At 41.6% G+C, this 21,400-nt stretch overlaps 27 non-coding genes across 27 annotated transcripts; all 27 read right to left on the reverse strand.

Moving 5' to 3' along the window:
- Nucleotides 1-200: 200 nt before the first annotated feature.
- trnaw-cca (transfer RNA tryptophan (anticodon CCA)) lies at nt 201-272 on the reverse strand. The gene has a single exon. It is a non-coding gene; the product is annotated as a tRNA-Trp (tRNA).
- A 691-nt stretch (nt 273-963) lies between these two features.
- Nucleotides 964-1,035, reverse strand: trnaw-cca (transfer RNA tryptophan (anticodon CCA)). The gene has a single exon. It is a non-coding gene; the product is annotated as a tRNA-Trp (tRNA).
- Nucleotides 1,036-1,726: 691 nt separating this feature from the next.
- On the reverse strand, nt 1,727-1,798 carry trnaw-cca (transfer RNA tryptophan (anticodon CCA)). The gene has a single exon. It is a non-coding gene; the product is annotated as a tRNA-Trp (tRNA).
- A 691-nt stretch (nt 1,799-2,489) lies between these two features.
- On the reverse strand, nt 2,490-2,561 carry trnaw-cca (transfer RNA tryptophan (anticodon CCA)). Its single transcript has one exon. It is a non-coding gene; the product is annotated as a tRNA-Trp (tRNA).
- Nucleotides 2,562-3,252: 691 nt separating this feature from the next.
- On the reverse strand, nt 3,253-3,324 carry trnaw-cca (transfer RNA tryptophan (anticodon CCA)). The gene has a single exon. It is a non-coding gene; the product is annotated as a tRNA-Trp (tRNA).
- Nucleotides 3,325-4,015: 691 nt separating this feature from the next.
- trnaw-cca (transfer RNA tryptophan (anticodon CCA)) lies at nt 4,016-4,087 on the reverse strand. Its single transcript has one exon. It is a non-coding gene; the product is annotated as a tRNA-Trp (tRNA).
- Nucleotides 4,088-4,778: 691 nt separating this feature from the next.
- Nucleotides 4,779-4,850, reverse strand: trnaw-cca (transfer RNA tryptophan (anticodon CCA)). The gene has a single exon. It is a non-coding gene; the product is annotated as a tRNA-Trp (tRNA).
- A 691-nt stretch (nt 4,851-5,541) lies between these two features.
- trnaw-cca (transfer RNA tryptophan (anticodon CCA)) lies at nt 5,542-5,613 on the reverse strand. Its single transcript has one exon. It is a non-coding gene; the product is annotated as a tRNA-Trp (tRNA).
- Nucleotides 5,614-6,304: 691 nt separating this feature from the next.
- On the reverse strand, nt 6,305-6,376 carry trnaw-cca (transfer RNA tryptophan (anticodon CCA)). The gene has a single exon. It is a non-coding gene; the product is annotated as a tRNA-Trp (tRNA).
- A 691-nt stretch (nt 6,377-7,067) lies between these two features.
- Nucleotides 7,068-7,139, reverse strand: trnaw-cca (transfer RNA tryptophan (anticodon CCA)). Its single transcript has one exon. It is a non-coding gene; the product is annotated as a tRNA-Trp (tRNA).
- Nucleotides 7,140-7,830: 691 nt separating this feature from the next.
- Nucleotides 7,831-7,902, reverse strand: trnaw-cca (transfer RNA tryptophan (anticodon CCA)). Its single transcript has one exon. It is a non-coding gene; the product is annotated as a tRNA-Trp (tRNA).
- Nucleotides 7,903-8,593: 691 nt separating this feature from the next.
- trnaw-cca (transfer RNA tryptophan (anticodon CCA)) lies at nt 8,594-8,665 on the reverse strand. The gene has a single exon. It is a non-coding gene; the product is annotated as a tRNA-Trp (tRNA).
- A 691-nt stretch (nt 8,666-9,356) lies between these two features.
- trnaw-cca (transfer RNA tryptophan (anticodon CCA)) lies at nt 9,357-9,428 on the reverse strand. Its single transcript has one exon. It is a non-coding gene; the product is annotated as a tRNA-Trp (tRNA).
- Nucleotides 9,429-10,119: 691 nt separating this feature from the next.
- trnaw-cca (transfer RNA tryptophan (anticodon CCA)) lies at nt 10,120-10,191 on the reverse strand. Its single transcript has one exon. It is a non-coding gene; the product is annotated as a tRNA-Trp (tRNA).
- Nucleotides 10,192-10,882: 691 nt separating this feature from the next.
- trnaw-cca (transfer RNA tryptophan (anticodon CCA)) lies at nt 10,883-10,954 on the reverse strand. The gene has a single exon. It is a non-coding gene; the product is annotated as a tRNA-Trp (tRNA).
- Nucleotides 10,955-11,645: 691 nt separating this feature from the next.
- On the reverse strand, nt 11,646-11,717 carry trnaw-cca (transfer RNA tryptophan (anticodon CCA)). The gene has a single exon. It is a non-coding gene; the product is annotated as a tRNA-Trp (tRNA).
- A 691-nt stretch (nt 11,718-12,408) lies between these two features.
- trnaw-cca (transfer RNA tryptophan (anticodon CCA)) lies at nt 12,409-12,480 on the reverse strand. Its single transcript has one exon. It is a non-coding gene; the product is annotated as a tRNA-Trp (tRNA).
- A 691-nt stretch (nt 12,481-13,171) lies between these two features.
- Nucleotides 13,172-13,243, reverse strand: trnaw-cca (transfer RNA tryptophan (anticodon CCA)). The gene has a single exon. It is a non-coding gene; the product is annotated as a tRNA-Trp (tRNA).
- Nucleotides 13,244-13,934: 691 nt separating this feature from the next.
- On the reverse strand, nt 13,935-14,006 carry trnaw-cca (transfer RNA tryptophan (anticodon CCA)). Its single transcript has one exon. It is a non-coding gene; the product is annotated as a tRNA-Trp (tRNA).
- A 691-nt stretch (nt 14,007-14,697) lies between these two features.
- Nucleotides 14,698-14,769, reverse strand: trnaw-cca (transfer RNA tryptophan (anticodon CCA)). Its single transcript has one exon. It is a non-coding gene; the product is annotated as a tRNA-Trp (tRNA).
- Nucleotides 14,770-15,460: 691 nt separating this feature from the next.
- On the reverse strand, nt 15,461-15,532 carry trnaw-cca (transfer RNA tryptophan (anticodon CCA)). The gene has a single exon. It is a non-coding gene; the product is annotated as a tRNA-Trp (tRNA).
- A 691-nt stretch (nt 15,533-16,223) lies between these two features.
- trnaw-cca (transfer RNA tryptophan (anticodon CCA)) lies at nt 16,224-16,295 on the reverse strand. Its single transcript has one exon. It is a non-coding gene; the product is annotated as a tRNA-Trp (tRNA).
- Nucleotides 16,296-16,986: 691 nt separating this feature from the next.
- Nucleotides 16,987-17,058, reverse strand: trnaw-cca (transfer RNA tryptophan (anticodon CCA)). The gene has a single exon. It is a non-coding gene; the product is annotated as a tRNA-Trp (tRNA).
- A 690-nt stretch (nt 17,059-17,748) lies between these two features.
- Nucleotides 17,749-17,820, reverse strand: trnaw-cca (transfer RNA tryptophan (anticodon CCA)). The gene has a single exon. It is a non-coding gene; the product is annotated as a tRNA-Trp (tRNA).
- A 689-nt stretch (nt 17,821-18,509) lies between these two features.
- Nucleotides 18,510-18,581, reverse strand: trnaw-cca (transfer RNA tryptophan (anticodon CCA)). The gene has a single exon. It is a non-coding gene; the product is annotated as a tRNA-Trp (tRNA).
- Nucleotides 18,582-20,066: 1,485 nt separating this feature from the next.
- Nucleotides 20,067-20,137, reverse strand: trnaw-cca (transfer RNA tryptophan (anticodon CCA)). Its single transcript has one exon. It is a non-coding gene; the product is annotated as a tRNA-Trp (tRNA).
- Nucleotides 20,138-20,813: 676 nt separating this feature from the next.
- On the reverse strand, nt 20,814-20,885 carry trnaw-cca (transfer RNA tryptophan (anticodon CCA)). Its single transcript has one exon. It is a non-coding gene; the product is annotated as a tRNA-Trp (tRNA).
- Nucleotides 20,886-21,400: the final 515 nt, after the last annotated feature.

Raw genomic sequence — 21,400 nt, forward strand, 5'->3', positions numbered from 1 at the left:
TTAAACTACCTGTTCGAAGACTGACAATCACATGATTTCATTTAGGATTTTGCAGTGTGCCAGGTTTTTGTGATAGACAATTTTCATCAAAAGCAGCATTGGTTTGTTCGTTTCCGTGCGAGATTAGTACTGTAAAGCCACATTGGTACTTGTGCTGATTCACTGAGTAAAGAAGGCAGAGATTGCACACATAAAAACCATGACCACGACGTGAGTTGAACACGCAACCTTCTGATCTGGAGTCAGACGCGCTACCATTGCGCCACGAGGTCTTTGACTTTTAACATCTTTGGAGAGGATTCCTAGTTCAGATTTTGATGACTGTATAATTTGGAATGGAGGCCTGTTCTATGGGGAAATGAACTATCTGACATGCCACCTCCATCAGCACGTGCCTCTGCCCGACAGGTTAAGTGTATGAAAACAAGCCTGAAACAATGTCTAAAGACTGTTGACATCTAGTGGTAGCCATTGGAACTGCAATCTGGGTCCTAACCCATTAGAAACTCAATAGGCATTCAATTGAAAACTACCCACATCAAAAAAATCCCACCTCCTGGATACATTTTCCTCATGTTTTCGCCTGCCATATCAGTTCTGTTATACTCAGAGACATTATTTTAACAGTTTTGGAAACTTTAGAGTGTGTTCCATCCAAATCTACCATTTATATGCATATCCTAGTTTCTGGGCCTGAGTAACAGGCAGTTTACTTAGGGAACGTTTCTCATCCAGGTGTCAAAAAACTGCCCCAAAGCATACATTAAACTACCTGTTCGAAGACTGACAATCACATGATTTCATTTAGGATTTTGCAGTGTGCCAGGTTTTTGTGATAGACAATTTTCATCAAAAGCAGCATTGGTTTGTTCGTTTCCGTGCGAGATTAGTACTGTAAAGCCACATTGGTACTTGTGCTGATTCACTGAGTAAAGAAGGCAGAGATTGCACACATAAAAACCATGACCACGACGTGAGTTGAACACGCAACCTTCTGATCTGGAGTCAGACGCGCTACCATTGCGCCACGAGGTCTTTGACTTTTAACATCTTTGGAGAGGATTCCTAGTTCAGATTTTGATGACTGTATAATTTGGAATGGAGGCCTGTTCTATGGGGAAATGAACTATCTGACATGCCACCTCCATCAGCACGTGCCTCTGCCCGACAGGTTAAGTGTATGAAAACAAGCCTGAAACAATGTCTAAAGACTGTTGACATCTAGTGGTAGCCATTGGAACTGCAATCTGGGTCCTAACCCATTAGAAACTCAATAGGCATTCAATTGAAAACTACCCACATCAAAAAAATCCCACCTCCTGGATACATTTTCCTCATGTTTTCGCCTGCCATATCAGTTCTGTTATACTCAGAGACATTATTTTAACAGTTTTGGAAACTTTAGAGTGTGTTCCATCCAAATCTACCATTTATATGCATATCCTAGTTTCTGGGCCTGAGTAACAGGCAGTTTACTTAGGGAACGTTTCTCATCCAGGTGTCAAAAAACTGCCCCAAAGCATACATTAAACTACCTGTTCGAAGACTGACAATCACATGATTTCATTTAGGATTTTGCAGTGTGCCAGGTTTTTGTGATAGACAATTTTCATCAAAAGCAGCATTGGTTTGTTCGTTTCCGTGCGAGATTAGTACTGTAAAGCCACATTGGTACTTGTGCTGATTCACTGAGTAAAGAAGGCAGAGATTGCACACATAAAAACCATGACCACGACGTGAGTTGAACACGCAACCTTCTGATCTGGAGTCAGACGCGCTACCATTGCGCCACGAGGTCTTTGACTTTTAACATCTTTGGAGAGGATTCCTAGTTCAGATTTTGATGACTGTATAATTTGGAATGGAGGCCTGTTCTATGGGGAAATGAACTATCTGACATGCCACCTCCATCAGCACGTGCCTCTGCCCGACAGGTTAAGTGTATGAAAACAAGCCTGAAACAATGTCTAAAGACTGTTGACATCTAGTGGTAGCCATTGGAACTGCAATCTGGGTCCTAACCCATTAGAAACTCAATAGGCATTCAATTGAAAACTACCCACATCAAAAAAATCCCACCTCCTGGATACATTTTCCTCATGTTTTCGCCTGCCATATCAGTTCTGTTATACTCAGAGACATTATTTTAACAGTTTTGGAAACTTTAGAGTGTGTTCCATCCAAATCTACCATTTATATGCATATCCTAGTTTCTGGGCCTGAGTAACAGGCAGTTTACTTAGGGAACGTTTCTCATCCAGGTGTCAAAAAACTGCCCCAAAGCATACATTAAACTACCTGTTCGAAGACTGACAATCACATGATTTCATTTAGGATTTTGAAGTGTGCCAGGTTTTTGTGATAGACAATTTTCATCAAAAGCAGCATTGGTTTGTTCGTTTCCGTGCGAGATTAGTACTGTAAAGCCACATTGGTACTTGTGCTGATTCACTGAGTAAAGAAGGCAGAGATTGCACACATAAAAACCATGACCACGACGTGAGTTGAACACGCAACCTTCTGATCTGGAGTCAGACGCGCTACCATTGCGCCACGAGGTCTTTGACTTTTAACATCTTTGGAGAGGATTCCTAGTTCAGATTTTGATGACTGTATAATTTGGAATGGAGGCCTGTTCTATGGGGAAATGAACTATCTGACATGCCACCTCCATCAGCACGTGCCTCTGCCCGACAGGTTAAGTGTATGAAAACAAGCCTGAAACAATGTCTAAAGACTGTTGACATCTAGTGGTAGCCATTGGAACTGCAATCTGGGTCCTAACCCATTAGAAACTCAATAGGCATTCAATTGAAAACTACCCACATCAAAAAAATCCCACCTCCTGGATACATTTTCCTCATGTTTTCGCCTGCCATATCAGTTCTGTTATACTCAGAGACATTATTTTAACAGTTTTGGAAACTTTAGAGTGTGTTCCATCCAAATCTACCATTTATATGCATATCCTAGTTTCTGGGCCTGAGTAACAGGCAGTTTACTTAGGGAACGTTTCTCATCCAGGTGTCAAAAAACTGCCCCAAAGCATACATTAAACTACCTGTTCGAAGACTGACAATCACATGATTTCATTTAGGATTTTGCAGTGTGCCAGGTTTTTGTGAGAGACAATTTTCATCAAAAGCAGCATTGGTTTGTTCGTTTCCGTGCGAGATTAGTACTGTAAAGCCACATTGGTACTTGTGCTGATTCACTGAGTAAAGAAGGCAGAGATTGCACACATAAAAACCATGACCACGACGTGAGTTGAACACGCAACCTTCTGATCTGGAGTCAGACGCGCTACCATTGCGCCACGAGGTCTTTGACTTTTAACATCTTTGGAGAGGATTCCTAGTTCAGATTTTGATGACTGTATAATTTGGAATGGAGGCCTGTTCTATGGGGAAATGAACTATCTGACATGCCACCTCCATCAGCACGTGCCTCTGCCCGACAGGTTAAGTGTATGAAAACAAGCCTGAAACAATGTCTAAAGACTGTTGACATCTAGTGGTAGCCATTGGAACTGCAATCTGGGTCCTAACCCATTAGAAACTCAATAGGCATTCAATTGAAAACTACCCACATCAAAAAAATCCCACCTCCTGGATACATTTTCCTCATGTTTTCGCCTGCCATATCAGTTCTGTTATACTCAGAGACATTATTTTAACAGTTTTGGAAACTTTAGAGTGTGTTCCATCCAAATCTACCATTTATATGCATATCCTAGTTTCTGGGCCTGAGTAACAGGCAGTTTACTTAGGGAACGTTTCTCATCCAGGTGTCAAAAAACTGCCCCAAAGCATACATTAAACTACCTGTTCGAAGACTGACAATCACATGATTTCATTTAGGATTTTGCAGTGTGCCAGGTTTTTGTGAGAGACAATTTTCATCAAAAGCAGCATTGGTTTGTTCGTTTCCGTGCGAGATTAGTACTGTAAAGCCACATTGGTACTTGTGCTGATTCACTGAGTAAAGAAGGCAGAGATTGCACACATAAAAACCATGACCACGACGTGAGTTGAACACGCAACCTTCTGATCTGGAGTCAGACGCGCTACCATTGCGCCACGAGGTCTTTGACTTTTAACATCTTTGGAGAGGATTCCTAGTTCAGATTTTGATGACTGTATAATTTGGAATGGAGGCCTGTTCTATGGGGAAATGAACTATCTGACATGCCACCTCCATCAGCACGTGCCTCTGCCCGACAGGTTAAGTGTATGAAAACAAGCCTGAAACAATGTCTAAAGACTGTTGACATCTAGTGGTAGCCATTGGAACTGCAATCTGGGTCCTAACCCATTAGAAACTCAATAGGCATTCAATTGAAAACTACCCACATCAAAAAAATCCCACCTCCTGGATACATTTTCCTCATGTTTTCGCCTGCCATATCAGTTCTGTTATACTCAGAGACATTATTTTAACAGTTTTGGAAACTTTAGAGTGTGTTCCATCCAAATCTACCATTTATATGCATATCCTAGTTTCTGGGCCTGAGTAACAGGCAGTTTACTTAGGGAACGTTTCTCATCCAGGTGTCAAAAAACTGCCCCAAAGCATACATTAAACTACCTGTTCGAAGACTGACAATCACATGATTTCATTTAGGATTTTGCAGTGTGCCAGGTTTTTGTGAGAGACAATTTTCATCAAAAGCAGCATTGGTTTGTTCGTTTCCGTGCGAGATTAGTACTGTAAAGCCACATTGGTACTTGTGCTGATTCACTGAGTAAAGAAGGCAGAGATTGCACACATAAAAACCATGACCACGACGTGAGTTGAACACGCAACCTTCTGATCTGGAGTCAGACGCGCTACCATTGCGCCACGAGGTCTTTGACTTTTAACATCTTTGGAGAGGATTCCTAGTTCAGATTTTGATGACTGTATAATTTGGAATGGAGGCCTGTTCTATGGGGAAATGAACTATCTGACATGCCACCTCCATCAGCACGTGCCTCTGCCCGACAGGTTAAGTGTATGAAAACAAGCCTGAAACAATGTCTAAAGACTGTTGACATCTAGTGGTAGCCATTGGAACTGCAATCTGGGTCCTAACCCATTAGAAACTCAATAGGCATTCAATTGAAAACTACCCACATCAAAAAAATCCCACCTCCTGGATACATTTTCCTCATGTTTTCGCCTGCCATATCAGTTCTGTTATACTCAGAGACATTATTTTAACAGTTTTGGAAACTTTAGAGTGTGTTCCATCCAAATCTACCATTTATATGCATATCCTAGTTTCTGGGCCTGAGTAACAGGCAGTTTACTTAGGGAACGTTTCTCATCCAGGTGTCAAAAAACTGCCCCAAAGCATACATTAAACTACCTGTTCGAAGACTGACAATCACATGATTTCATTTAGGATTTTGCAGTGTGCCAGGTTTTTGTGAGAGACAATTTTCATCAAAAGCAGCATTGGTTTGTTCGTTTCCGTGCGAGATTAGTACTGTAAAGCCACATTGGTACTTGTGCTGATTCACTGAGTAAAGAAGGCAGAGATTGCACACATAAAAACCATGACCACGACGTGAGTTGAACACGCAACCTTCTGATCTGGAGTCAGACGCGCTACCATTGCGCCACGAGGTCTTTGACTTTTAACATCTTTGGAGAGGATTCCTAGTTCAGATTTTGATGACTGTATAATTTGGAATGGAGGCCTGTTCTATGGGGAAATGAACTATCTGACATGCCACCTCCATCAGCACGTGCCTCTGCCCGACAGGTTAAGTGTATGAAAACAAGCCTGAAACAATGTCTAAAGACTGTTGACATCTAGTGGTAGCCATTGGAACTGCAATCTGGGTCCTAACCCATTAGAAACTCAATAGGCATTCAATTGAAAACTACCCACATCAAAAAAATCCCACCTCCTGGATACATTTTCCTCATGTTTTCGCCTGCCATATCAGTTCTGTTATACTCAGAGACATTATTTTAACAGTTTTGGAAACTTTAGAGTGTGTTCCATCCAAATCTACCATTTATATGCATATCCTAGTTTCTGGGCCTGAGTAACAGGCAGTTTACTTAGGGAACGTTTCTCATCCAGGTGTCAAAAAACTGCCCCAAAGCATACATTAAACTACCTGTTCGAAGACTGACAATCACATGATTTCATTTAGGATTTTGCAGTGTGCCAGGTTTTTGTGAGAGACAATTTTCATCAAAAGCAGCATTGGTTTGTTCGTTTCCGTGCGAGATTAGTACTGTAAAGCCACATTGGTACTTGTGCTGATTCACTGAGTAAAGAAGGCAGAGATTGCACACATAAAAACCATGACCACGACGTGAGTTGAACACGCAACCTTCTGATCTGGAGTCAGACGCGCTACCATTGCGCCACGAGGTCTTTGACTTTTAACATCTTTGGAGAGGATTCCTAGTTCAGATTTTGATGACTGTATAATTTGGAATGGAGGCCTGTTCTATGGGGAAATGAACTATCTGACATGCCACCTCCATCAGCACGTGCCTCTGCCCGACAGGTTAAGTGTATGAAAACAAGCCTGAAACAATGTCTAAAGACTGTTGACATCTAGTGGTAGCCATTGGAACTGCAATCTGGGTCCTAACCCATTAGAAACTCAATAGGCATTCAATTGAAAACTACCCACATCAAAAAAATCCCACCTCCTGGATACATTTTCCTCATGTTTTCGCCTGCCATATCAGTTCTGTTATACTCAGAGACATTATTTTAACAGTTTTGGAAACTTTAGAGTGTGTTCCATCCAAATCTACCATTTATATGCATATCCTAGTTTCTGGGCCTGAGTAACAGGCAGTTTACTTAGGGAACGTTTCTCATCCAGGTGTCAAAAAACTGCCCCAAAGCATACATTAAACTACCTGTTCGAAGACTGACAATCACATGATTTCATTTAGGATTTTGCAGTGTGCCAGGTTTTTGTGAGAGACAATTTTCATCAAAAGCAGCATTGGTTTGTTCGTTTCCGTGCGAGATTAGTACTGTAAAGCCACATTGGTACTTGTGCTGATTCACTGAGTAAAGAAGGCAGAGATTGCACACATAAAAACCATGACCACGACGTGAGTTGAACACGCAACCTTCTGATCTGGAGTCAGACGCGCTACCATTGCGCCACGAGGTCTTTGACTTTTAACATCTTTGGAGAGGATTCCTAGTTCAGATTTTGATGACTGTATAATTTGGAATGGAGGCCTGTTCTATGGGGAAATGAACTATCTGACATGCCACCTCCATCAGCACGTGCCTCTGCCCGACAGGTTAAGTGTATGAAAACAAGCCTGAAACAATGTCTAAAGACTGTTGACATCTAGTGGTAGCCATTGGAACTGCAATCTGGGTCCTAACCCATTAGAAACTCAATAGGCATTCAATTGAAAACTACCCACATCAAAAAAATCCCACCTCCTGGATACATTTTCCTCATGTTTTCGCCTGCCATATCAGTTCTGTTATACTCAGAGACATTATTTTAACAGTTTTGGAAACTTTAGAGTGTGTTCCATCCAAATCTACCATTTATATGCATATCCTAGTTTCTGGGCCTGAGTAACAGGCAGTTTACTTAGGGAACGTTTCTCATCCAGGTGTCAAAAAACTGCCCCAAAGCATACATTAAACTACCTGTTCGAAGACTGACAATCACATGATTTCATTTAGGATTTTGCAGTGTGCCAGGTTTTTGTGAGAGACAATTTTCATCAAAAGCAGCATTGGTTTGTTCGTTTCCGTGCGAGATTAGTACTGTAAAGCCACATTGGTACTTGTGCTGATTCACTGAGTAAAGAAGGCAGAGATTGCACACATAAAAACCATGACCACGACGTGAGTTGAACACGCAACCTTCTGATCTGGAGTCAGACGCGCTACCATTGCGCCACGAGGTCTTTGACTTTTAACATCTTTGGAGAGGATTCCTAGTTCAGATTTTGATGACTGTATAATTTGGAATGGAGGCCTGTTCTATGGGGAAATGAACTATCTGACATGCCACCTCCATCAGCACGTGCCTCTGCCCGACAGGTTAAGTGTATGAAAACAAGCCTGAAACAATGTCTAAAGACTGTTGACATCTAGTGGTAGCCATTGGAACTGCAATCTGGGTCCTAACCCATTAGAAACTCAATAGGCATTCAATTGAAAACTACCCACATCAAAAAAATCCCACCTCCTGGATACATTTTCCTCATGTTTTCGCCTGCCATATCAGTTCTGTTATACTCAGAGACATTATTTTAACAGTTTTGGAAACTTTAGAGTGTGTTCCATCCAAATCTACCATTTATATGCATATCCTAGTTTCTGGGCCTGAGTAACAGGCAGTTTACTTAGGGAACGTTTCTCATCCAGGTGTCAAAAAACTGCCCCAAAGCATACATTAAACTACCTGTTCGAAGACTGACAATCACATGATTTCATTTAGGATTTTGCAGTGTGCCAGGTTTTTGTGAGAGACAATTTTCATCAAAAGCAGCATTGGTTTGTTCGTTTCCGTGCGAGATTAGTACTGTAAAGCCACATTGGTACTTGTGCTGATTCACTGAGTAAAGAAGGCAGAGATTGCACACATAAAAACCATGACCACGACGTGAGTTGAACACGCAACCTTCTGATCTGGAGTCAGACGCGCTACCATTGCGCCACGAGGTCTTTGACTTTTAACATCTTTGGAGAGGATTCCTAGTTCAGATTTTGATGACTGTATAATTTGGAATGGAGGCCTGTTCTATGGGGAAATGAACTATCTGACATGCCACCTCCATCAGCACGTGCCTCTGCCCGACAGGTTAAGTGTATGAAAACAAGCCTGAAACAATGTCTAAAGACTGTTGACATCTAGTGGTAGCCATTGGAACTGCAATCTGGGTCCTAACCCATTAGAAACTCAATAGGCATTCAATTGAAAACTACCCACATCAAAAAAATCCCACCTCCTGGATACATTTTCCTCATGTTTTCGCCTGCCATATCAGTTCTGTTATACTCAGAGACATTATTTTAACAGTTTTGGAAACTTTAGAGTGTGTTCCATCCAAATCTACCATTTATATGCATATCCTAGTTTCTGGGCCTGAGTAACAGGCAGTTTACTTAGGGAACGTTTCTCATCCAGGTGTCAAAAAACTGCCCCAAAGCATACATTAAACTACCTGTTCGAAGACTGACAATCACATGATTTCATTTAGGATTTTGCAGTGTGCCAGGTTTTTGTGAGAGACAATTTTCATCAAAAGCAGCATTGGTTTGTTCGTTTCCGTGCGAGATTAGTACTGTAAAGCCACATTGGTACTTGTGCTGATTCACTGAGTAAAGAAGGCAGAGATTGCACACATAAAAACCATGACCACGACGTGAGTTGAACACGCAACCTTCTGATCTGGAGTCAGACGCGCTACCATTGCGCCACGAGGTCTTTGACTTTTAACATCTTTGGAGAGGATTCCTAGTTCAGATTTTGATGACTGTATAATTTGGAATGGAGGCCTGTTCTATGGGGAAATGAACTATCTGACATGCCACCTCCATCAGCACGTGCCTCTGCCCGACAGGTTAAGTGTATGAAAACAAGCCTGAAACAATGTCTAAAGACTGTTGACATCTAGTGGTAGCCATTGGAACTGCAATCTGGGTCCTAACCCATTAGAAACTCAATAGGCATTCAATTGAAAACTACCCACATCAAAAAAATCCCACCTCCTGGATACATTTTCCTCATGTTTTCGCCTGCCATATCAGTTCTGTTATACTCAGAGACATTATTTTAACAGTTTTGGAAACTTTAGAGTGTGTTCCATCCAAATCTACCATTTATATGCATATCCTAGTTTCTGGGCCTGAGTAACAGGCAGTTTACTTAGGGAACGTTTCTCATCCAGGTGTCAAAAAACTGCCCCAAAGCATACATTAAACTACCTGTTCGAAGACTGACAATCACATGATTTCATTTAGGATTTTGCAGTGTGCCAGGTTTTTGTGATAGACAATTTTCATCAAAAGCAGCATTGGTTTGTTCGTTTCCGTGCGAGATTAGTACTGTAAAGCCACATTGGTACTTGTGCTGATTCACTGAGTAAAGAAGGCAGAGATTGCACACATAAAAACCATGACCACGACGTGAGTTGAACACGCAACCTTCTGATCTGGAGTCAGACGCGCTACCATTGCGCCACGAGGTCTTTGACTTTTAACATCTTTGGAGAGGATTCCTAGTTCAGATTTTGATGACTGTATAATTTGGAATGGAGGCCTGTTCTATGGGGAAATGAACTATCTGACATGCCACCTCCATCAGCACGTGCCTCTGCCCGACAGGTTAAGTGTATGAAAACAAGCCTGAAACAATGTCTAAAGACTGTTGACATCTAGTGGTAGCCATTGGAACTGCAATCTGGGTCCTAACCCATTAGAAACTCAATAGGCATTCAATTGAAAACTACCCACATCAAAAAAATCCCACCTCCTGGATACATTTTCCTCATGTTTTCGCCTGCCATATCAGTTCTGTTATACTCAGAGACATTATTTTAACAGTTTTGGAAACTTTAGAGTGTGTTCCATCCAAATCTACCATTTATATGCATATCCTAGTTTCTGGGCCTGAGTAACAGGCAGTTTACTTAGGGAACGTTTCTCATCCAGGTGTCAAAAAACTGCCCCAAAGCATACATTAAACTACCTGTTCGAAGACTGACAATCACATGATTTCATTTAGGATTTTGCAGTGTGCCAGGTTTTTGTGATAGACAATTTTCATCAAAAGCAGCATTGGTTTGTTCGTTTCCGTGCGAGATTAGTACTGTAAAGCCACATTGGTACTTGTGCTGATTCACTGAGTAAAGAAGGCAGAGATTGCACACATAAAAACCATGACCACGACGTGAGTTGAACACGCAACCTTCTGATCTGGAGTCAGACGCGCTACCATTGCGCCACGAGGTCTTTGACTTTTAACATCTTTGGAGAGGATTCCTAGTTCAGATTTTGATGACTGTATAATTTGGAATGGAGGCCTGTTCTATGGGGAAATGAACTATCTGACATGCCACCTCCATCAGCACGTGCCTCTGCCCGACAGGTTAAGTGTATGAAAACAAGCCTGAAACAATGTCTAAAGACTGTTGACATCTAGTGGTAGCCATTGGAACTGCAATCTGGGTCCTAACCCATTAGAAACTCAATAGGCATTCAATTGAAAACTACCCACATCAAAAAAATCCCACCTCCTGGATACATTTTCCTCATGTTTTCGCCTGCCATATCAGTTCTGTTATACTCAGAGACATTATTTTAACAGTTTTGGAAACTTTAGAGTGTGTTCCATCCAAATCTACCATTTATATGCATATCCTAGTTTCTGGGCCTGAGTAACAGGCAGTTTACTTAGGGAACGTTTCTCATCCAGGTGTCAAAAAACTGCCCCAAAGCATACATTAAACTACCTGTTCGAAGACTGACAATCACATGATTTCATTTAGGATTTTGCAGTGTGCCAGGTTTTTGTGAGAGACAATTTTCATCAAAAGCAGCATTGGTTTGTTCGTTTCCGTGCGAGATTAGTACTGTAAAGCCACATTGGTACTTGTGCTGATTCACTGAGTAAAGAAGGCAGAGATTGCACACATAAAAACCATGACCACGACGTGAGTTGAACACGCAACCTTCTGATCTGGAGTCAGACGCGCTACCATTGCGCCACGAGGTCTTTGACTTTTAACATCTTTGGAGAGGATTCCTAGTTCAGATTTTGATGACTGTATAATTTGGAATGGAGGCCTGTTCTATGGGGAAATGAACTATCTGACATGCCACCTCCATCAGCACGTGCCTCTGCCCGACAGGTTAAGTGTATGAAAACAAGCCTGAAACAATGTCTAAAGACTGTTGACATCTAGTGGTAGCCATTGGAACTGCAATCTGGGTCCTAACCCATTAGAAACTCAATAGGCATTCAATTGAAAACTACCCACATCAAAAAAATCCCACCTCCTGGATACATTTTCCTCATGTTTTCGCCTGCCATATCAGTTCTGTTATACTCAGAGACATTATTTTAACAGTTTTGGAAACTTTAGAGTGTGTTCCATCCAAATCTACCATTTATATGCATATCCTAGTTTCTGGGCCTGAGTAACAGGCAGTTTACTTAGGGAACGTTTCTCATCCAGGTGTCAAAAAACTGCCCCAAAGCATACATTAAACTACCTGTTCGAAGACTGACAATCACATGATTTCATTTAGGATTTTGCAGTGTGCCAGGTTTTTGTGATAGACAATTTTCATCAAAAGCAGCATTGGTTTGTTCGTTTCCGTGCGAGATTAGTACTGTAAAGCCACATTGGTACTTGTGCTGATTCACTGAGTAAAGAAGGCAGAGATTGCACACATAAAAACCATGACCACGACGTGAGTTGAACACGCAACCTTCTGATCTGGAGTCAGACGCGCTACCATTGCGCCACGAGGTCTTTGACTTTTAACATCTTTGGAGAGGATTCCTAGTTCAGATTTTGATGACTGTATAATTTGGAATGGAGGCCTGTTCTATGGGGAAATGAACTATCTGACATGCCACCTCCATCAGCACGTGCCTCTGCCCGACAGGTTAAGTGTATGAAAACAAGCCTGAAACAATGTCTAAAGACTGTTGACATCTAGTGGTAGCCATTGGAACTGCAATCTGGGTCCTAACCCATTAGAAACTCAATAGGCATTCAATTGAAAACTACCCACATCAAAAAAATCCCACCTCCTGGATACATTTTCCTCATGTTTTCGCCTGCCATATCAGTTCTGTTATACTCAGAGACATTATTTTAACAGTTTTGGAAACTTTAGAGTGTGTTCCATCCAAATCTACCATTTATATGCATATCCTAGTTTCTGGGCCTGAGTAACAGGCAGTTTACTTAGGGAACGTTTCTCATCCAGGTGTCAAAAAACTGCCCCAAAGCATACATTAAACTACCTGTTCGAAGACTGACAATCACATGATTTCATTTAGGATTTTGCAGTGTGCCAGGTTTTTGTGATAGACAATTTTCATCAAAAGCAGCATTGGTTTGTTCGTTTCCGTGCGAGATTAGTACTGTAAAGCCACATTGGTACTTGTGCTGATTCACTGAGTAAAGAAGGCAGAGATTGCACACATAAAAACCATGACCACGACGTGAGTTGAACACGCAACCTTCTGATCTGGAGTCAGACGCGCTACCATTGCGCCACGAGGTCTTTGACTTTTAACATCTTTGGAGAGGATTCCTAGTTCAGATTTTGATGACTGTATAATTTGGAATGGAGGCCTGTTCTATGGGGAAATGAACTATCTGACATGCCACCTCCATCAGCACGTGCCTCTGCCCGACAGGTTAAGTGTATGAAAACAAGCCTGAAACAATGTCTAAAGACTGTTGACATCTAGTGGTAGCCATTGGAACTGCAATCTGGGTCCTAACCCATTAGAAACTCAATAGGCATTCAATTGAAAACTACCCACATCAAAAAAATCCCACCTCCTGGATACATTTTCCTCATGTTTTCGCCTGCCATATCAGTTCTGTTATACTCAGAGACATTATTTTAACAGTTTTGGAAACTTTAGAGTGTGTTCCATCCAAATCTACCATTTATATGCATATCCTAGTTTCTGGGCCTGAGTAACAGGCAGTTTACTTAGGGAACGTTTCTCATCCAGGTGTCAAAAAACTGCCCCAAAGCATACATTAAACTACCTGTTCGAAGACTGACAATCACATGATTTCATTTAGGATTTTGCAGTGTGCCAGGTTTTTGTGAGAGACAATTTTCATCAAAAGCAGCATTGGTTTGTTCGTTTCCGTGCGAGATTAGTACTGTAAAGCCACATTGGTACTTGTGCTGATTCACTGAGTAAAGAAGGCAGAGATTGCACACATAAAAACCATGACCACGACGTGAGTTGAACACGCAACCTTCTGATCTGGAGTCAGACGCGCTACCATTGCGCCACGAGGTCTTTGACTTTTAACATCTTTGGAGAGGATTCCTAGTTCAGATTTTGATGACTGTATAATTTGGAATGGAGGCCTGTTCTATGGGGAAATGAACTATCTGACATGCCACCTCCATCAGCACGTGCCTCTGCCCGACAGGTTAAGTGTATGAAAACAAGCCTGAAACAATGTCTAAAGACTGTTGACATCTAGTGGTAGCCATTGGAACTGCAATCTGGGTCCTAACCCATTAGAAACTCAATAGGCATTCAATTGAAAACTACCCACATCAAAAAAATCCCACCTCCTGGATACATTTTCCTCATGTTTTCGCCTGCCATATCAGTTCTGTTATACTCAGAGACATTATTTTAACAGTTTTGGAAACTTTAGAGTGTGTTCCATCCAAATCTACCATTTATATGCATATCCTAGTTTCTGGGCCTGAGTAACAGGCAGTTTACTTAGGGAACGTTTCTCATCCAGGTGTCAAAAAACTGCCCCAAAGCATACATTAAACTACCTGTTCGAAGACTGACAATCACATGATTTCATTTAGGATTTTGCAGTGTGCCAGGTTTTTGTGATAGACAATTTTCATCAAAAGCAGCATTGGTTTGTTCGTTTCCGTGCGAGATTAGTACTGTAAAGCCACATTGGTACTTGTGCTGATTCACTGAGTAAAGAAGGCAGAGATTGCACACATAAAAACCATGACCACGACGTGAGTTGAACACGCAACCTTCTGATCTGGAGTCAGACGCGCTACCATTGCGCCACGAGGTCTTTGACTTTTAACATCTTTGGAGAGGATTCCTAGTTCAGATTTTGATGACTGTATAATTTGGAATGGAGGCCTGTTCTATGGGGAAATGAACTATCTGACATGCCACCTCCATCAGCACGTGCCTCTGCCCGACAGGTTAAGTGTATGAAAACAAGCCTGAAACAATGTCTAAAGACTGTTGACATCTAGTGGTAGCCATTGGAACTGCAATCTGGGTCCTAACCCATTAGAAACTCAATAGGCATTCAATTGAAAACTACCCACATCAAAAAAATCCCACCTCCTGGATACATTTTCCTCATGTTTTCGCCTGCCATATCAGTTCTGTTATACTCAGAGACATTATTTTAACAGTTTTGGAAACTTTAGAGTGTGTTCCATCCAAATCTACCATTTATATGCATATCCTAGTTTCTGGGCCTGAGTAACAGGCAGTTTACTTAGGGAACGTTTCTCATCCAGGTGTCAAAAAACTGCCCCAAAGCATACATTAAACTACCTGTTCGAAGACTGACAATCACATGATTTCATTTAGGATTTTGCAGTGTGCCAGGTTTTTGTGATAGACAATTTTCATCAAAAGCAGCATTGGTTTGTTCGTTTCCGTGCGAGATTAGTACTGTAAAGCCACATTGGTACTTGTGCTGATTCACTGAGTAAAGAAGGCAGAGATTGCACACATAAAAACCATGACCACGACGTGAGTTGAACACGCAACCTTCTGATCTGGAGTCAGACGCGCTACCATTGCGCCACGAGGTCTTTGACTTTTAACATCTTTGGAGAGGATTCCTAGTTCAGATTTTGATGACTGTATAATTTGGAATGGAGGCCTGTTCTATGGGGAAATGAACTATCTGACATGCCACCTCCATCAGCACGTGCCTCTGCCCGACAGGTTAAGTGTATGAAAACAAGCCTGAAACAATGTCTAAAGACTGTTGACATCTAGTGGTAGCCATTGGAACTGCAATCTGGGTCCTAACCCATTAGAAACTCAATAGGCATTCAATTGAAAACTACCCACATCAAAAAAATCCCACCTCCTGGATACATTTTCCTCATGTTTTCGCCTGCCATATCAGTTCTGTTATACTCAGAGACATTATTTTAACAGTTTTGGAAACTTTAGAGTGTGTTCCATCCAAATCTACCATTTATATGCATATCCTAGTTTCTGGGCCTGAGTAACAGGCAGTTTACTTAGGGAACGTTTCTCATCCAGGTGTCAAAAAACTGCCCCAAAGCATACATTAAACTACCTGTTCGAAGACTGACAATCACATGATTTCATTTAGGATTTTGCAGTGTGCCAGGTTTTTGTGATAGACAATTTTCATCAAAAGCAGCATTGGTTTGTTCGTTTCCGTGCGAGATTAGTACTGTAAAGCCACATTGGTACTAGTGCTGATTCACTGAGTAAAGAAGGCAGAGATTGCACACATAAAAACCATGACCACGACGTGAGTTGAACACGCAACCTTCTGATCTGGAGTCAGACGCGCTACCATTGCGCCACGAGGTCTTTGACTTTTAACATCTTTGGAGAGGATTCCTAGTTCAGATTTTGATGACTGTATAATTTGGAATGGAGGCCTGTTCTATGGGGAAATGAACTATCTGACATGCCACCTCCATCAGCACGTGCCTCTGCCCGACAGGTTAAGTGTATGAAAACAAGCCTGAAACAATGTCTAAAGACTGTTGACATCTAGTGGTAGCCATTGGAACTGCAATCTGGGTCCTAACCCATTAGAAACTCAATAGGCATTCAATTGAAAACTACCCACATCAAAAAAATCCCACCTCCTGGATACATTTTCCTCATGTTTTCGCCTGCCATATCAGTTCTGTTATACTCAGAGACATTATTTTAACAGTTTTGGAAACTTTAGAGTGTGTTCCATCCAAATCTACCATTTATATGCATATCCTAGTTTCTGGGCCTGAGTAACAGGCAGTTTACTTAGGGAACGTTTCTCATCCAGGTGTCAAAAAACTGCCCCAAAGCATACATTAAACTACCTGTTCGAAGACTGACAATCACATGATTTCATTTAGGATTTTGCAGTGTGCCAGGTTTTTGTGATAGACAATTTTCATCAAAAGCAGCATTGGTTTGTTCGTTTCCGTGCGAGATTAGTACTGTAAAGCCACATTGGTACTTGTGCTGATTCACTGAGTAAAGAAGGCAGAGATTGCACACATAAAAACCATGACCACGACGTGAGTTGAACACGCAACCTTCTGATCTGGAGTCAGACGCGCTACCATTGCGCCACGAGGCCTTTGACTTTTAACATCTTCGGAGAGGATTCCTAGTTCAGATTTGATGACTGTATAATTTGGAATGGAGGCCTGTTCTATGGGGAAATGAACTATCTGACATGCCACCTCCATCAGCACGTGCCTCTGCCCGACAGGTTAAGTGTATGAAAACAAGCCTGAAACAATGTCTAAAGACTGTTGACATCTAGTGGTAGCCATTGGAACTGCAATCTGGGTCCTAACCCATTAGAAACTCAATAGGCATTCAATTGAAAACTACCCACATCAAAAAAATCCCACCTCCTGGATACATTTTCCTCATGTTTTCGCCTGCCATATCAGTTCTGTTATACTCAGAGACATTATTTTAACAGTTTTGGAAACTTTAGAGTGTGTTCCATCCAAATCTACCATTTATATGCATATCCTAGTTTCTGGGCCTGAGTAACAGGCAGTTTACTTAGGGAACGTTTCTCATCCAGGTGTCAAAAAACTGCCCCAAAGCATACATTAAACTACCTGTTCGAAGACTGACAATCACATGATTTCATTTAGGATTTTGCAGTGTGCCAGGTTTTTGTGATAGACAATTTTCATCAAAAGCAGCATTGGTTTGTTCGTTTCCGTGCGAGATTAGTACTGTAAAGCCACATTGGTACTTGTGCTGATTCACTGAGTAAAGAAGGCAGAGATTGCACACATAAAAACCATGACCACGACGTGAGTTGAACACGCAACCTTCTGATCTGGAGTCAGACGCGCTACCATTGCGCCACGAGGTCTTTGACTTTTAACATCTTTGGAGAGGATTCCTAGTTCAGATTTTGATGACTGTATAATTTGGAATGGAGGCCTGTTCTATGGGGAAATGAACTATCTGACATGCCACCTCCATCAGCACGTGCCTCTGCCCGACAGGTTAAGTGTATGAAAACAAGCCTGAAACAATGTCTAAAGACTGTTGACATCTAGTGGTAGCCATTGGAACTGCAATCTGGGTCCTAACCCATTAGAAACTCAATAGGCATTCAATTGAAAACTACCCACATCAAAAAATCCCACCTCCTGGATACATTTTCCTCATGTTTTCGCCTGCCATATCAGTTCTGTTATACTCAGAGACATTATTTTAACAGTTTTGGAAACTTTAGAGTGTGTTCCATCCAAATCTACCATTTATATGCATATCCTAGTTTCTGGGCCTGAGTAACAGGCAGTTTACTTAGGGAACGTTTCTCATCCAGGTGTCAAAAAACTGCCCCAAAGCATACATTAAACTACCTGTTCGAAGACTGACAATCACATGATTTCATTTAGGATTTTGCAGTGTGCCAGGTTTTGTGATAGACAATTTTCATCAAAAGCAGCATTGGTTTGTTCGTTTCCGTGCGAGATTAGTACTGTAAAGCCACATTGGTACTAGTGCTGATTCACTGAGTAAAGAAGGCAGAGATTGCACACATAAAAACCATGACCACGACGTGAGTTGAACACGCAACCTTCTGATCTGGAGTCAGACGCGCTACCATTGCTCCACGAGGTCTTTGACTTTTAACATCTTTGGAGAGGATTCCTAGTTCAGATTTTGATGACTGTATAATTTGGAATGGAGGCCTGTTCTATGGGGAAATGAACTATCTGACATGCCACCTCCATCAGCACGTGCCTCTGCCCGACAGGTTAAGTGTATGAAAAACAAGCCTGAAACAATGTCTAAAGACTGTTGACATCTAGTGGTAGCCATTGGAACTGCAATCTGGGTCCTAACCCATTAGAAACTCAATAGGCATTCAATTGAAAACTACCCACATCAAAAAAATCCCACCTCCTGGATACATTTTCCTCATGTTTTCGCCTGCCATATCAGTTCTGTTATACTCAGAGACATTATTTTAACAGTTTTGGAAACTTTTAGAGTGTGTTCCATCCAAAATCTACCATTTACATGCATATCCTAGTTTCTGGGCCTGAGTAACAGCCAGTTTACTTAGGGAACGTTTCTCATCCAGGTGGTCAAAAAACTGCCCCAAAGCATACATTAAACTACCTGTTCGAAGACTGACAATCACATGGATTTCATTTAGGATTTGAAGTGTGCCAGGTTTTTGTGATAGACAAATTTTCATCAAAAGCAGCATTGGTTTGTTCGTTCCGTGCGAGAATTAGTACTGTAAAGCCACATTGGTACTAGTGCTGATTCACTGAGTAAAGAAGCAGAGATTGCACACATAAAAACCATGACCACGACTTTGATGTGAATCACGCAACCTTCTGAATCGGAGTCAGACGCGCTACCATTGCCGCCACGAGGTCTTTGACTTCTTTAACCATCTTTGGAGAGGATTCTAGTTCAGATTTTGATGACTGTATAATTTGGAATGGAGGCCTGTTCTATGGGGAAATGAACTATCTGACATGCCAACCTCCATCAGCACGTGCCTCTGCCCGACAGGTTAAGTGTATGAAAAACAAGCTGAAACAATGTCTAAAGACTGTGACATTCTAGTGGTAGCCATTGGACTGCAATCTGGTCCTAACCCATTAGAAACTCAATAGGCATTCAATTGAAAACTACCCACATCAAAAAATCCCACCTCCTGGATACATTTTCCTCATGTTTTGCACTGCCATATCAGTTCTGTTATACTCACGAGACATTATTTTAACAGTTTTGGAAACTTTAGGAGTGTGTTCCATCCAAATCTACCATTAGTATTGACCATATTCCTTAGTTTCTGGGCCTAGAGTAACAGGCAGTGTTTTTACCGTTTAGGGAACGTTTCTCATACCAGGTGTGTCAATAAAGACTCCCACCAAGACCATACCTTAACACTACCTTTAGGAGAGACTGACAATCACATGATTTCATTTAGGATTTTGAAGTGTGCCAGGTTTTTGTGATAGACAATTTTCATCAAAAGCAGCATTGGTTTGTTCGTTTCCGTGCGAGATTAGTACTGTAAAGCCACATTGGTACTTGTGCTGATTCACTGAGTAAAGAAGGCAGAGATTGCACACATAAAAACCATGACCACGACGTGAGTTGAACACGAACCTTCTGATCTGGAGTCAGACGCGCTACCATTGCGCCACGAGGTCTTTGACTTTTTAACATCTTTGGAGAGGATTCCTAGTTCAGATTTTGATGACTGTATAATTTGGAATGGAGGCCTGTTTATGGGGAAATGAACTCTGACATGCCACCTCCATCAGCACGTGCCTCTGCCCGACAGGTTAAGTGTATGAAAACAGCCTGAAACAATGTCTAAAGACTGTTGACATCTAGTGGTAGCCATGGAACTGCAATCTGGGTCCTAACCATTAGAAACTCAATAGGCATTCAATTGAAAACTACCCCATCAAAAAAAAAATCCCACCTCCTGGATACATTTTCCTCATGTTTTCGCCTGCCATATCAGTTCTGTTAACTCAGAGACATTATTTTAACAGTTTGGAAACTTTAGAGTGTGTTTCCATCCAAATCTACCATTTATATGCTATCCTAGTTTCTGGGCCTGAGTAAAGGCAGTTTACTTAGGGAACGTTTCTATCCAGGTGTCAAAAACTGCCCCAAAGCATACATTAAACTACCTGTTCGAAGACTGACAATCACATGATTTCATTAGGATTTTGAAGTGTGCCAGTTTTGTGATAGACAATTTTCATCAAAAGCAGCATTGGTTTGTTCGTTTCCGTGCGAGATTAGTACTGTAAAGCCACATTGGACTTGTGCTGATTCACGTAAAGAAGGCAGAGATTGCACACATAAAAACCATGACCACGACGTGAGTTGAACACGCAAACTTCTGATCTGGAGTCAGACGCGCTACCATTGCGCCACGAGGTCTTGACTTTAACATCTTTGGATGAGAGGATTCCTAGTTCAGATTTTGATGACTGTATATTTGGAATGGAGGCCTGTTCTATGGGGAATGAACTATCTGACATGCACCTCCATCAGCACGTGCCTATGCCCGACAGGTTAAGTGTAGAAAACAAGCCTGAAACAATGTCTAAAGACTGTTGACATCTAGTGGTAGCCATTGGAACTGCAATCTGGGTCCTAACCCATTAGAAACTCAATAGGCATTCAATTGAAAACTACCCACATCAAAAAAATCCCACCTCCTGGATACATTTTCCTCATGTTTTCGCCTGCCATATCAGTTCTGTTATACTCAGAGACATTATTTAACAGTTTTGGAAACTTTAGAGTGTGTTCCATCAAATCTACCATTTATATGCATATCCTAGTTTCTGGCCTGAGTAACAGGCAGTTTACTTAGGGAACGTTTCTCATCCCTGTGTCAAAAAACTGCCCCAAAGCATACATTAAACTACCTGTTCGAAGACTGACATCAC

Source organism: Oncorhynchus kisutch, linkage group LG27 (assembly GCF_002021735.2).
Source record: "Oncorhynchus kisutch isolate 150728-3 linkage group LG27, Okis_V2, whole genome shotgun sequence".
NCBI lineage: Eukaryota > Metazoa > Chordata > Actinopteri > Salmoniformes > Salmonidae > Oncorhynchus > Oncorhynchus kisutch.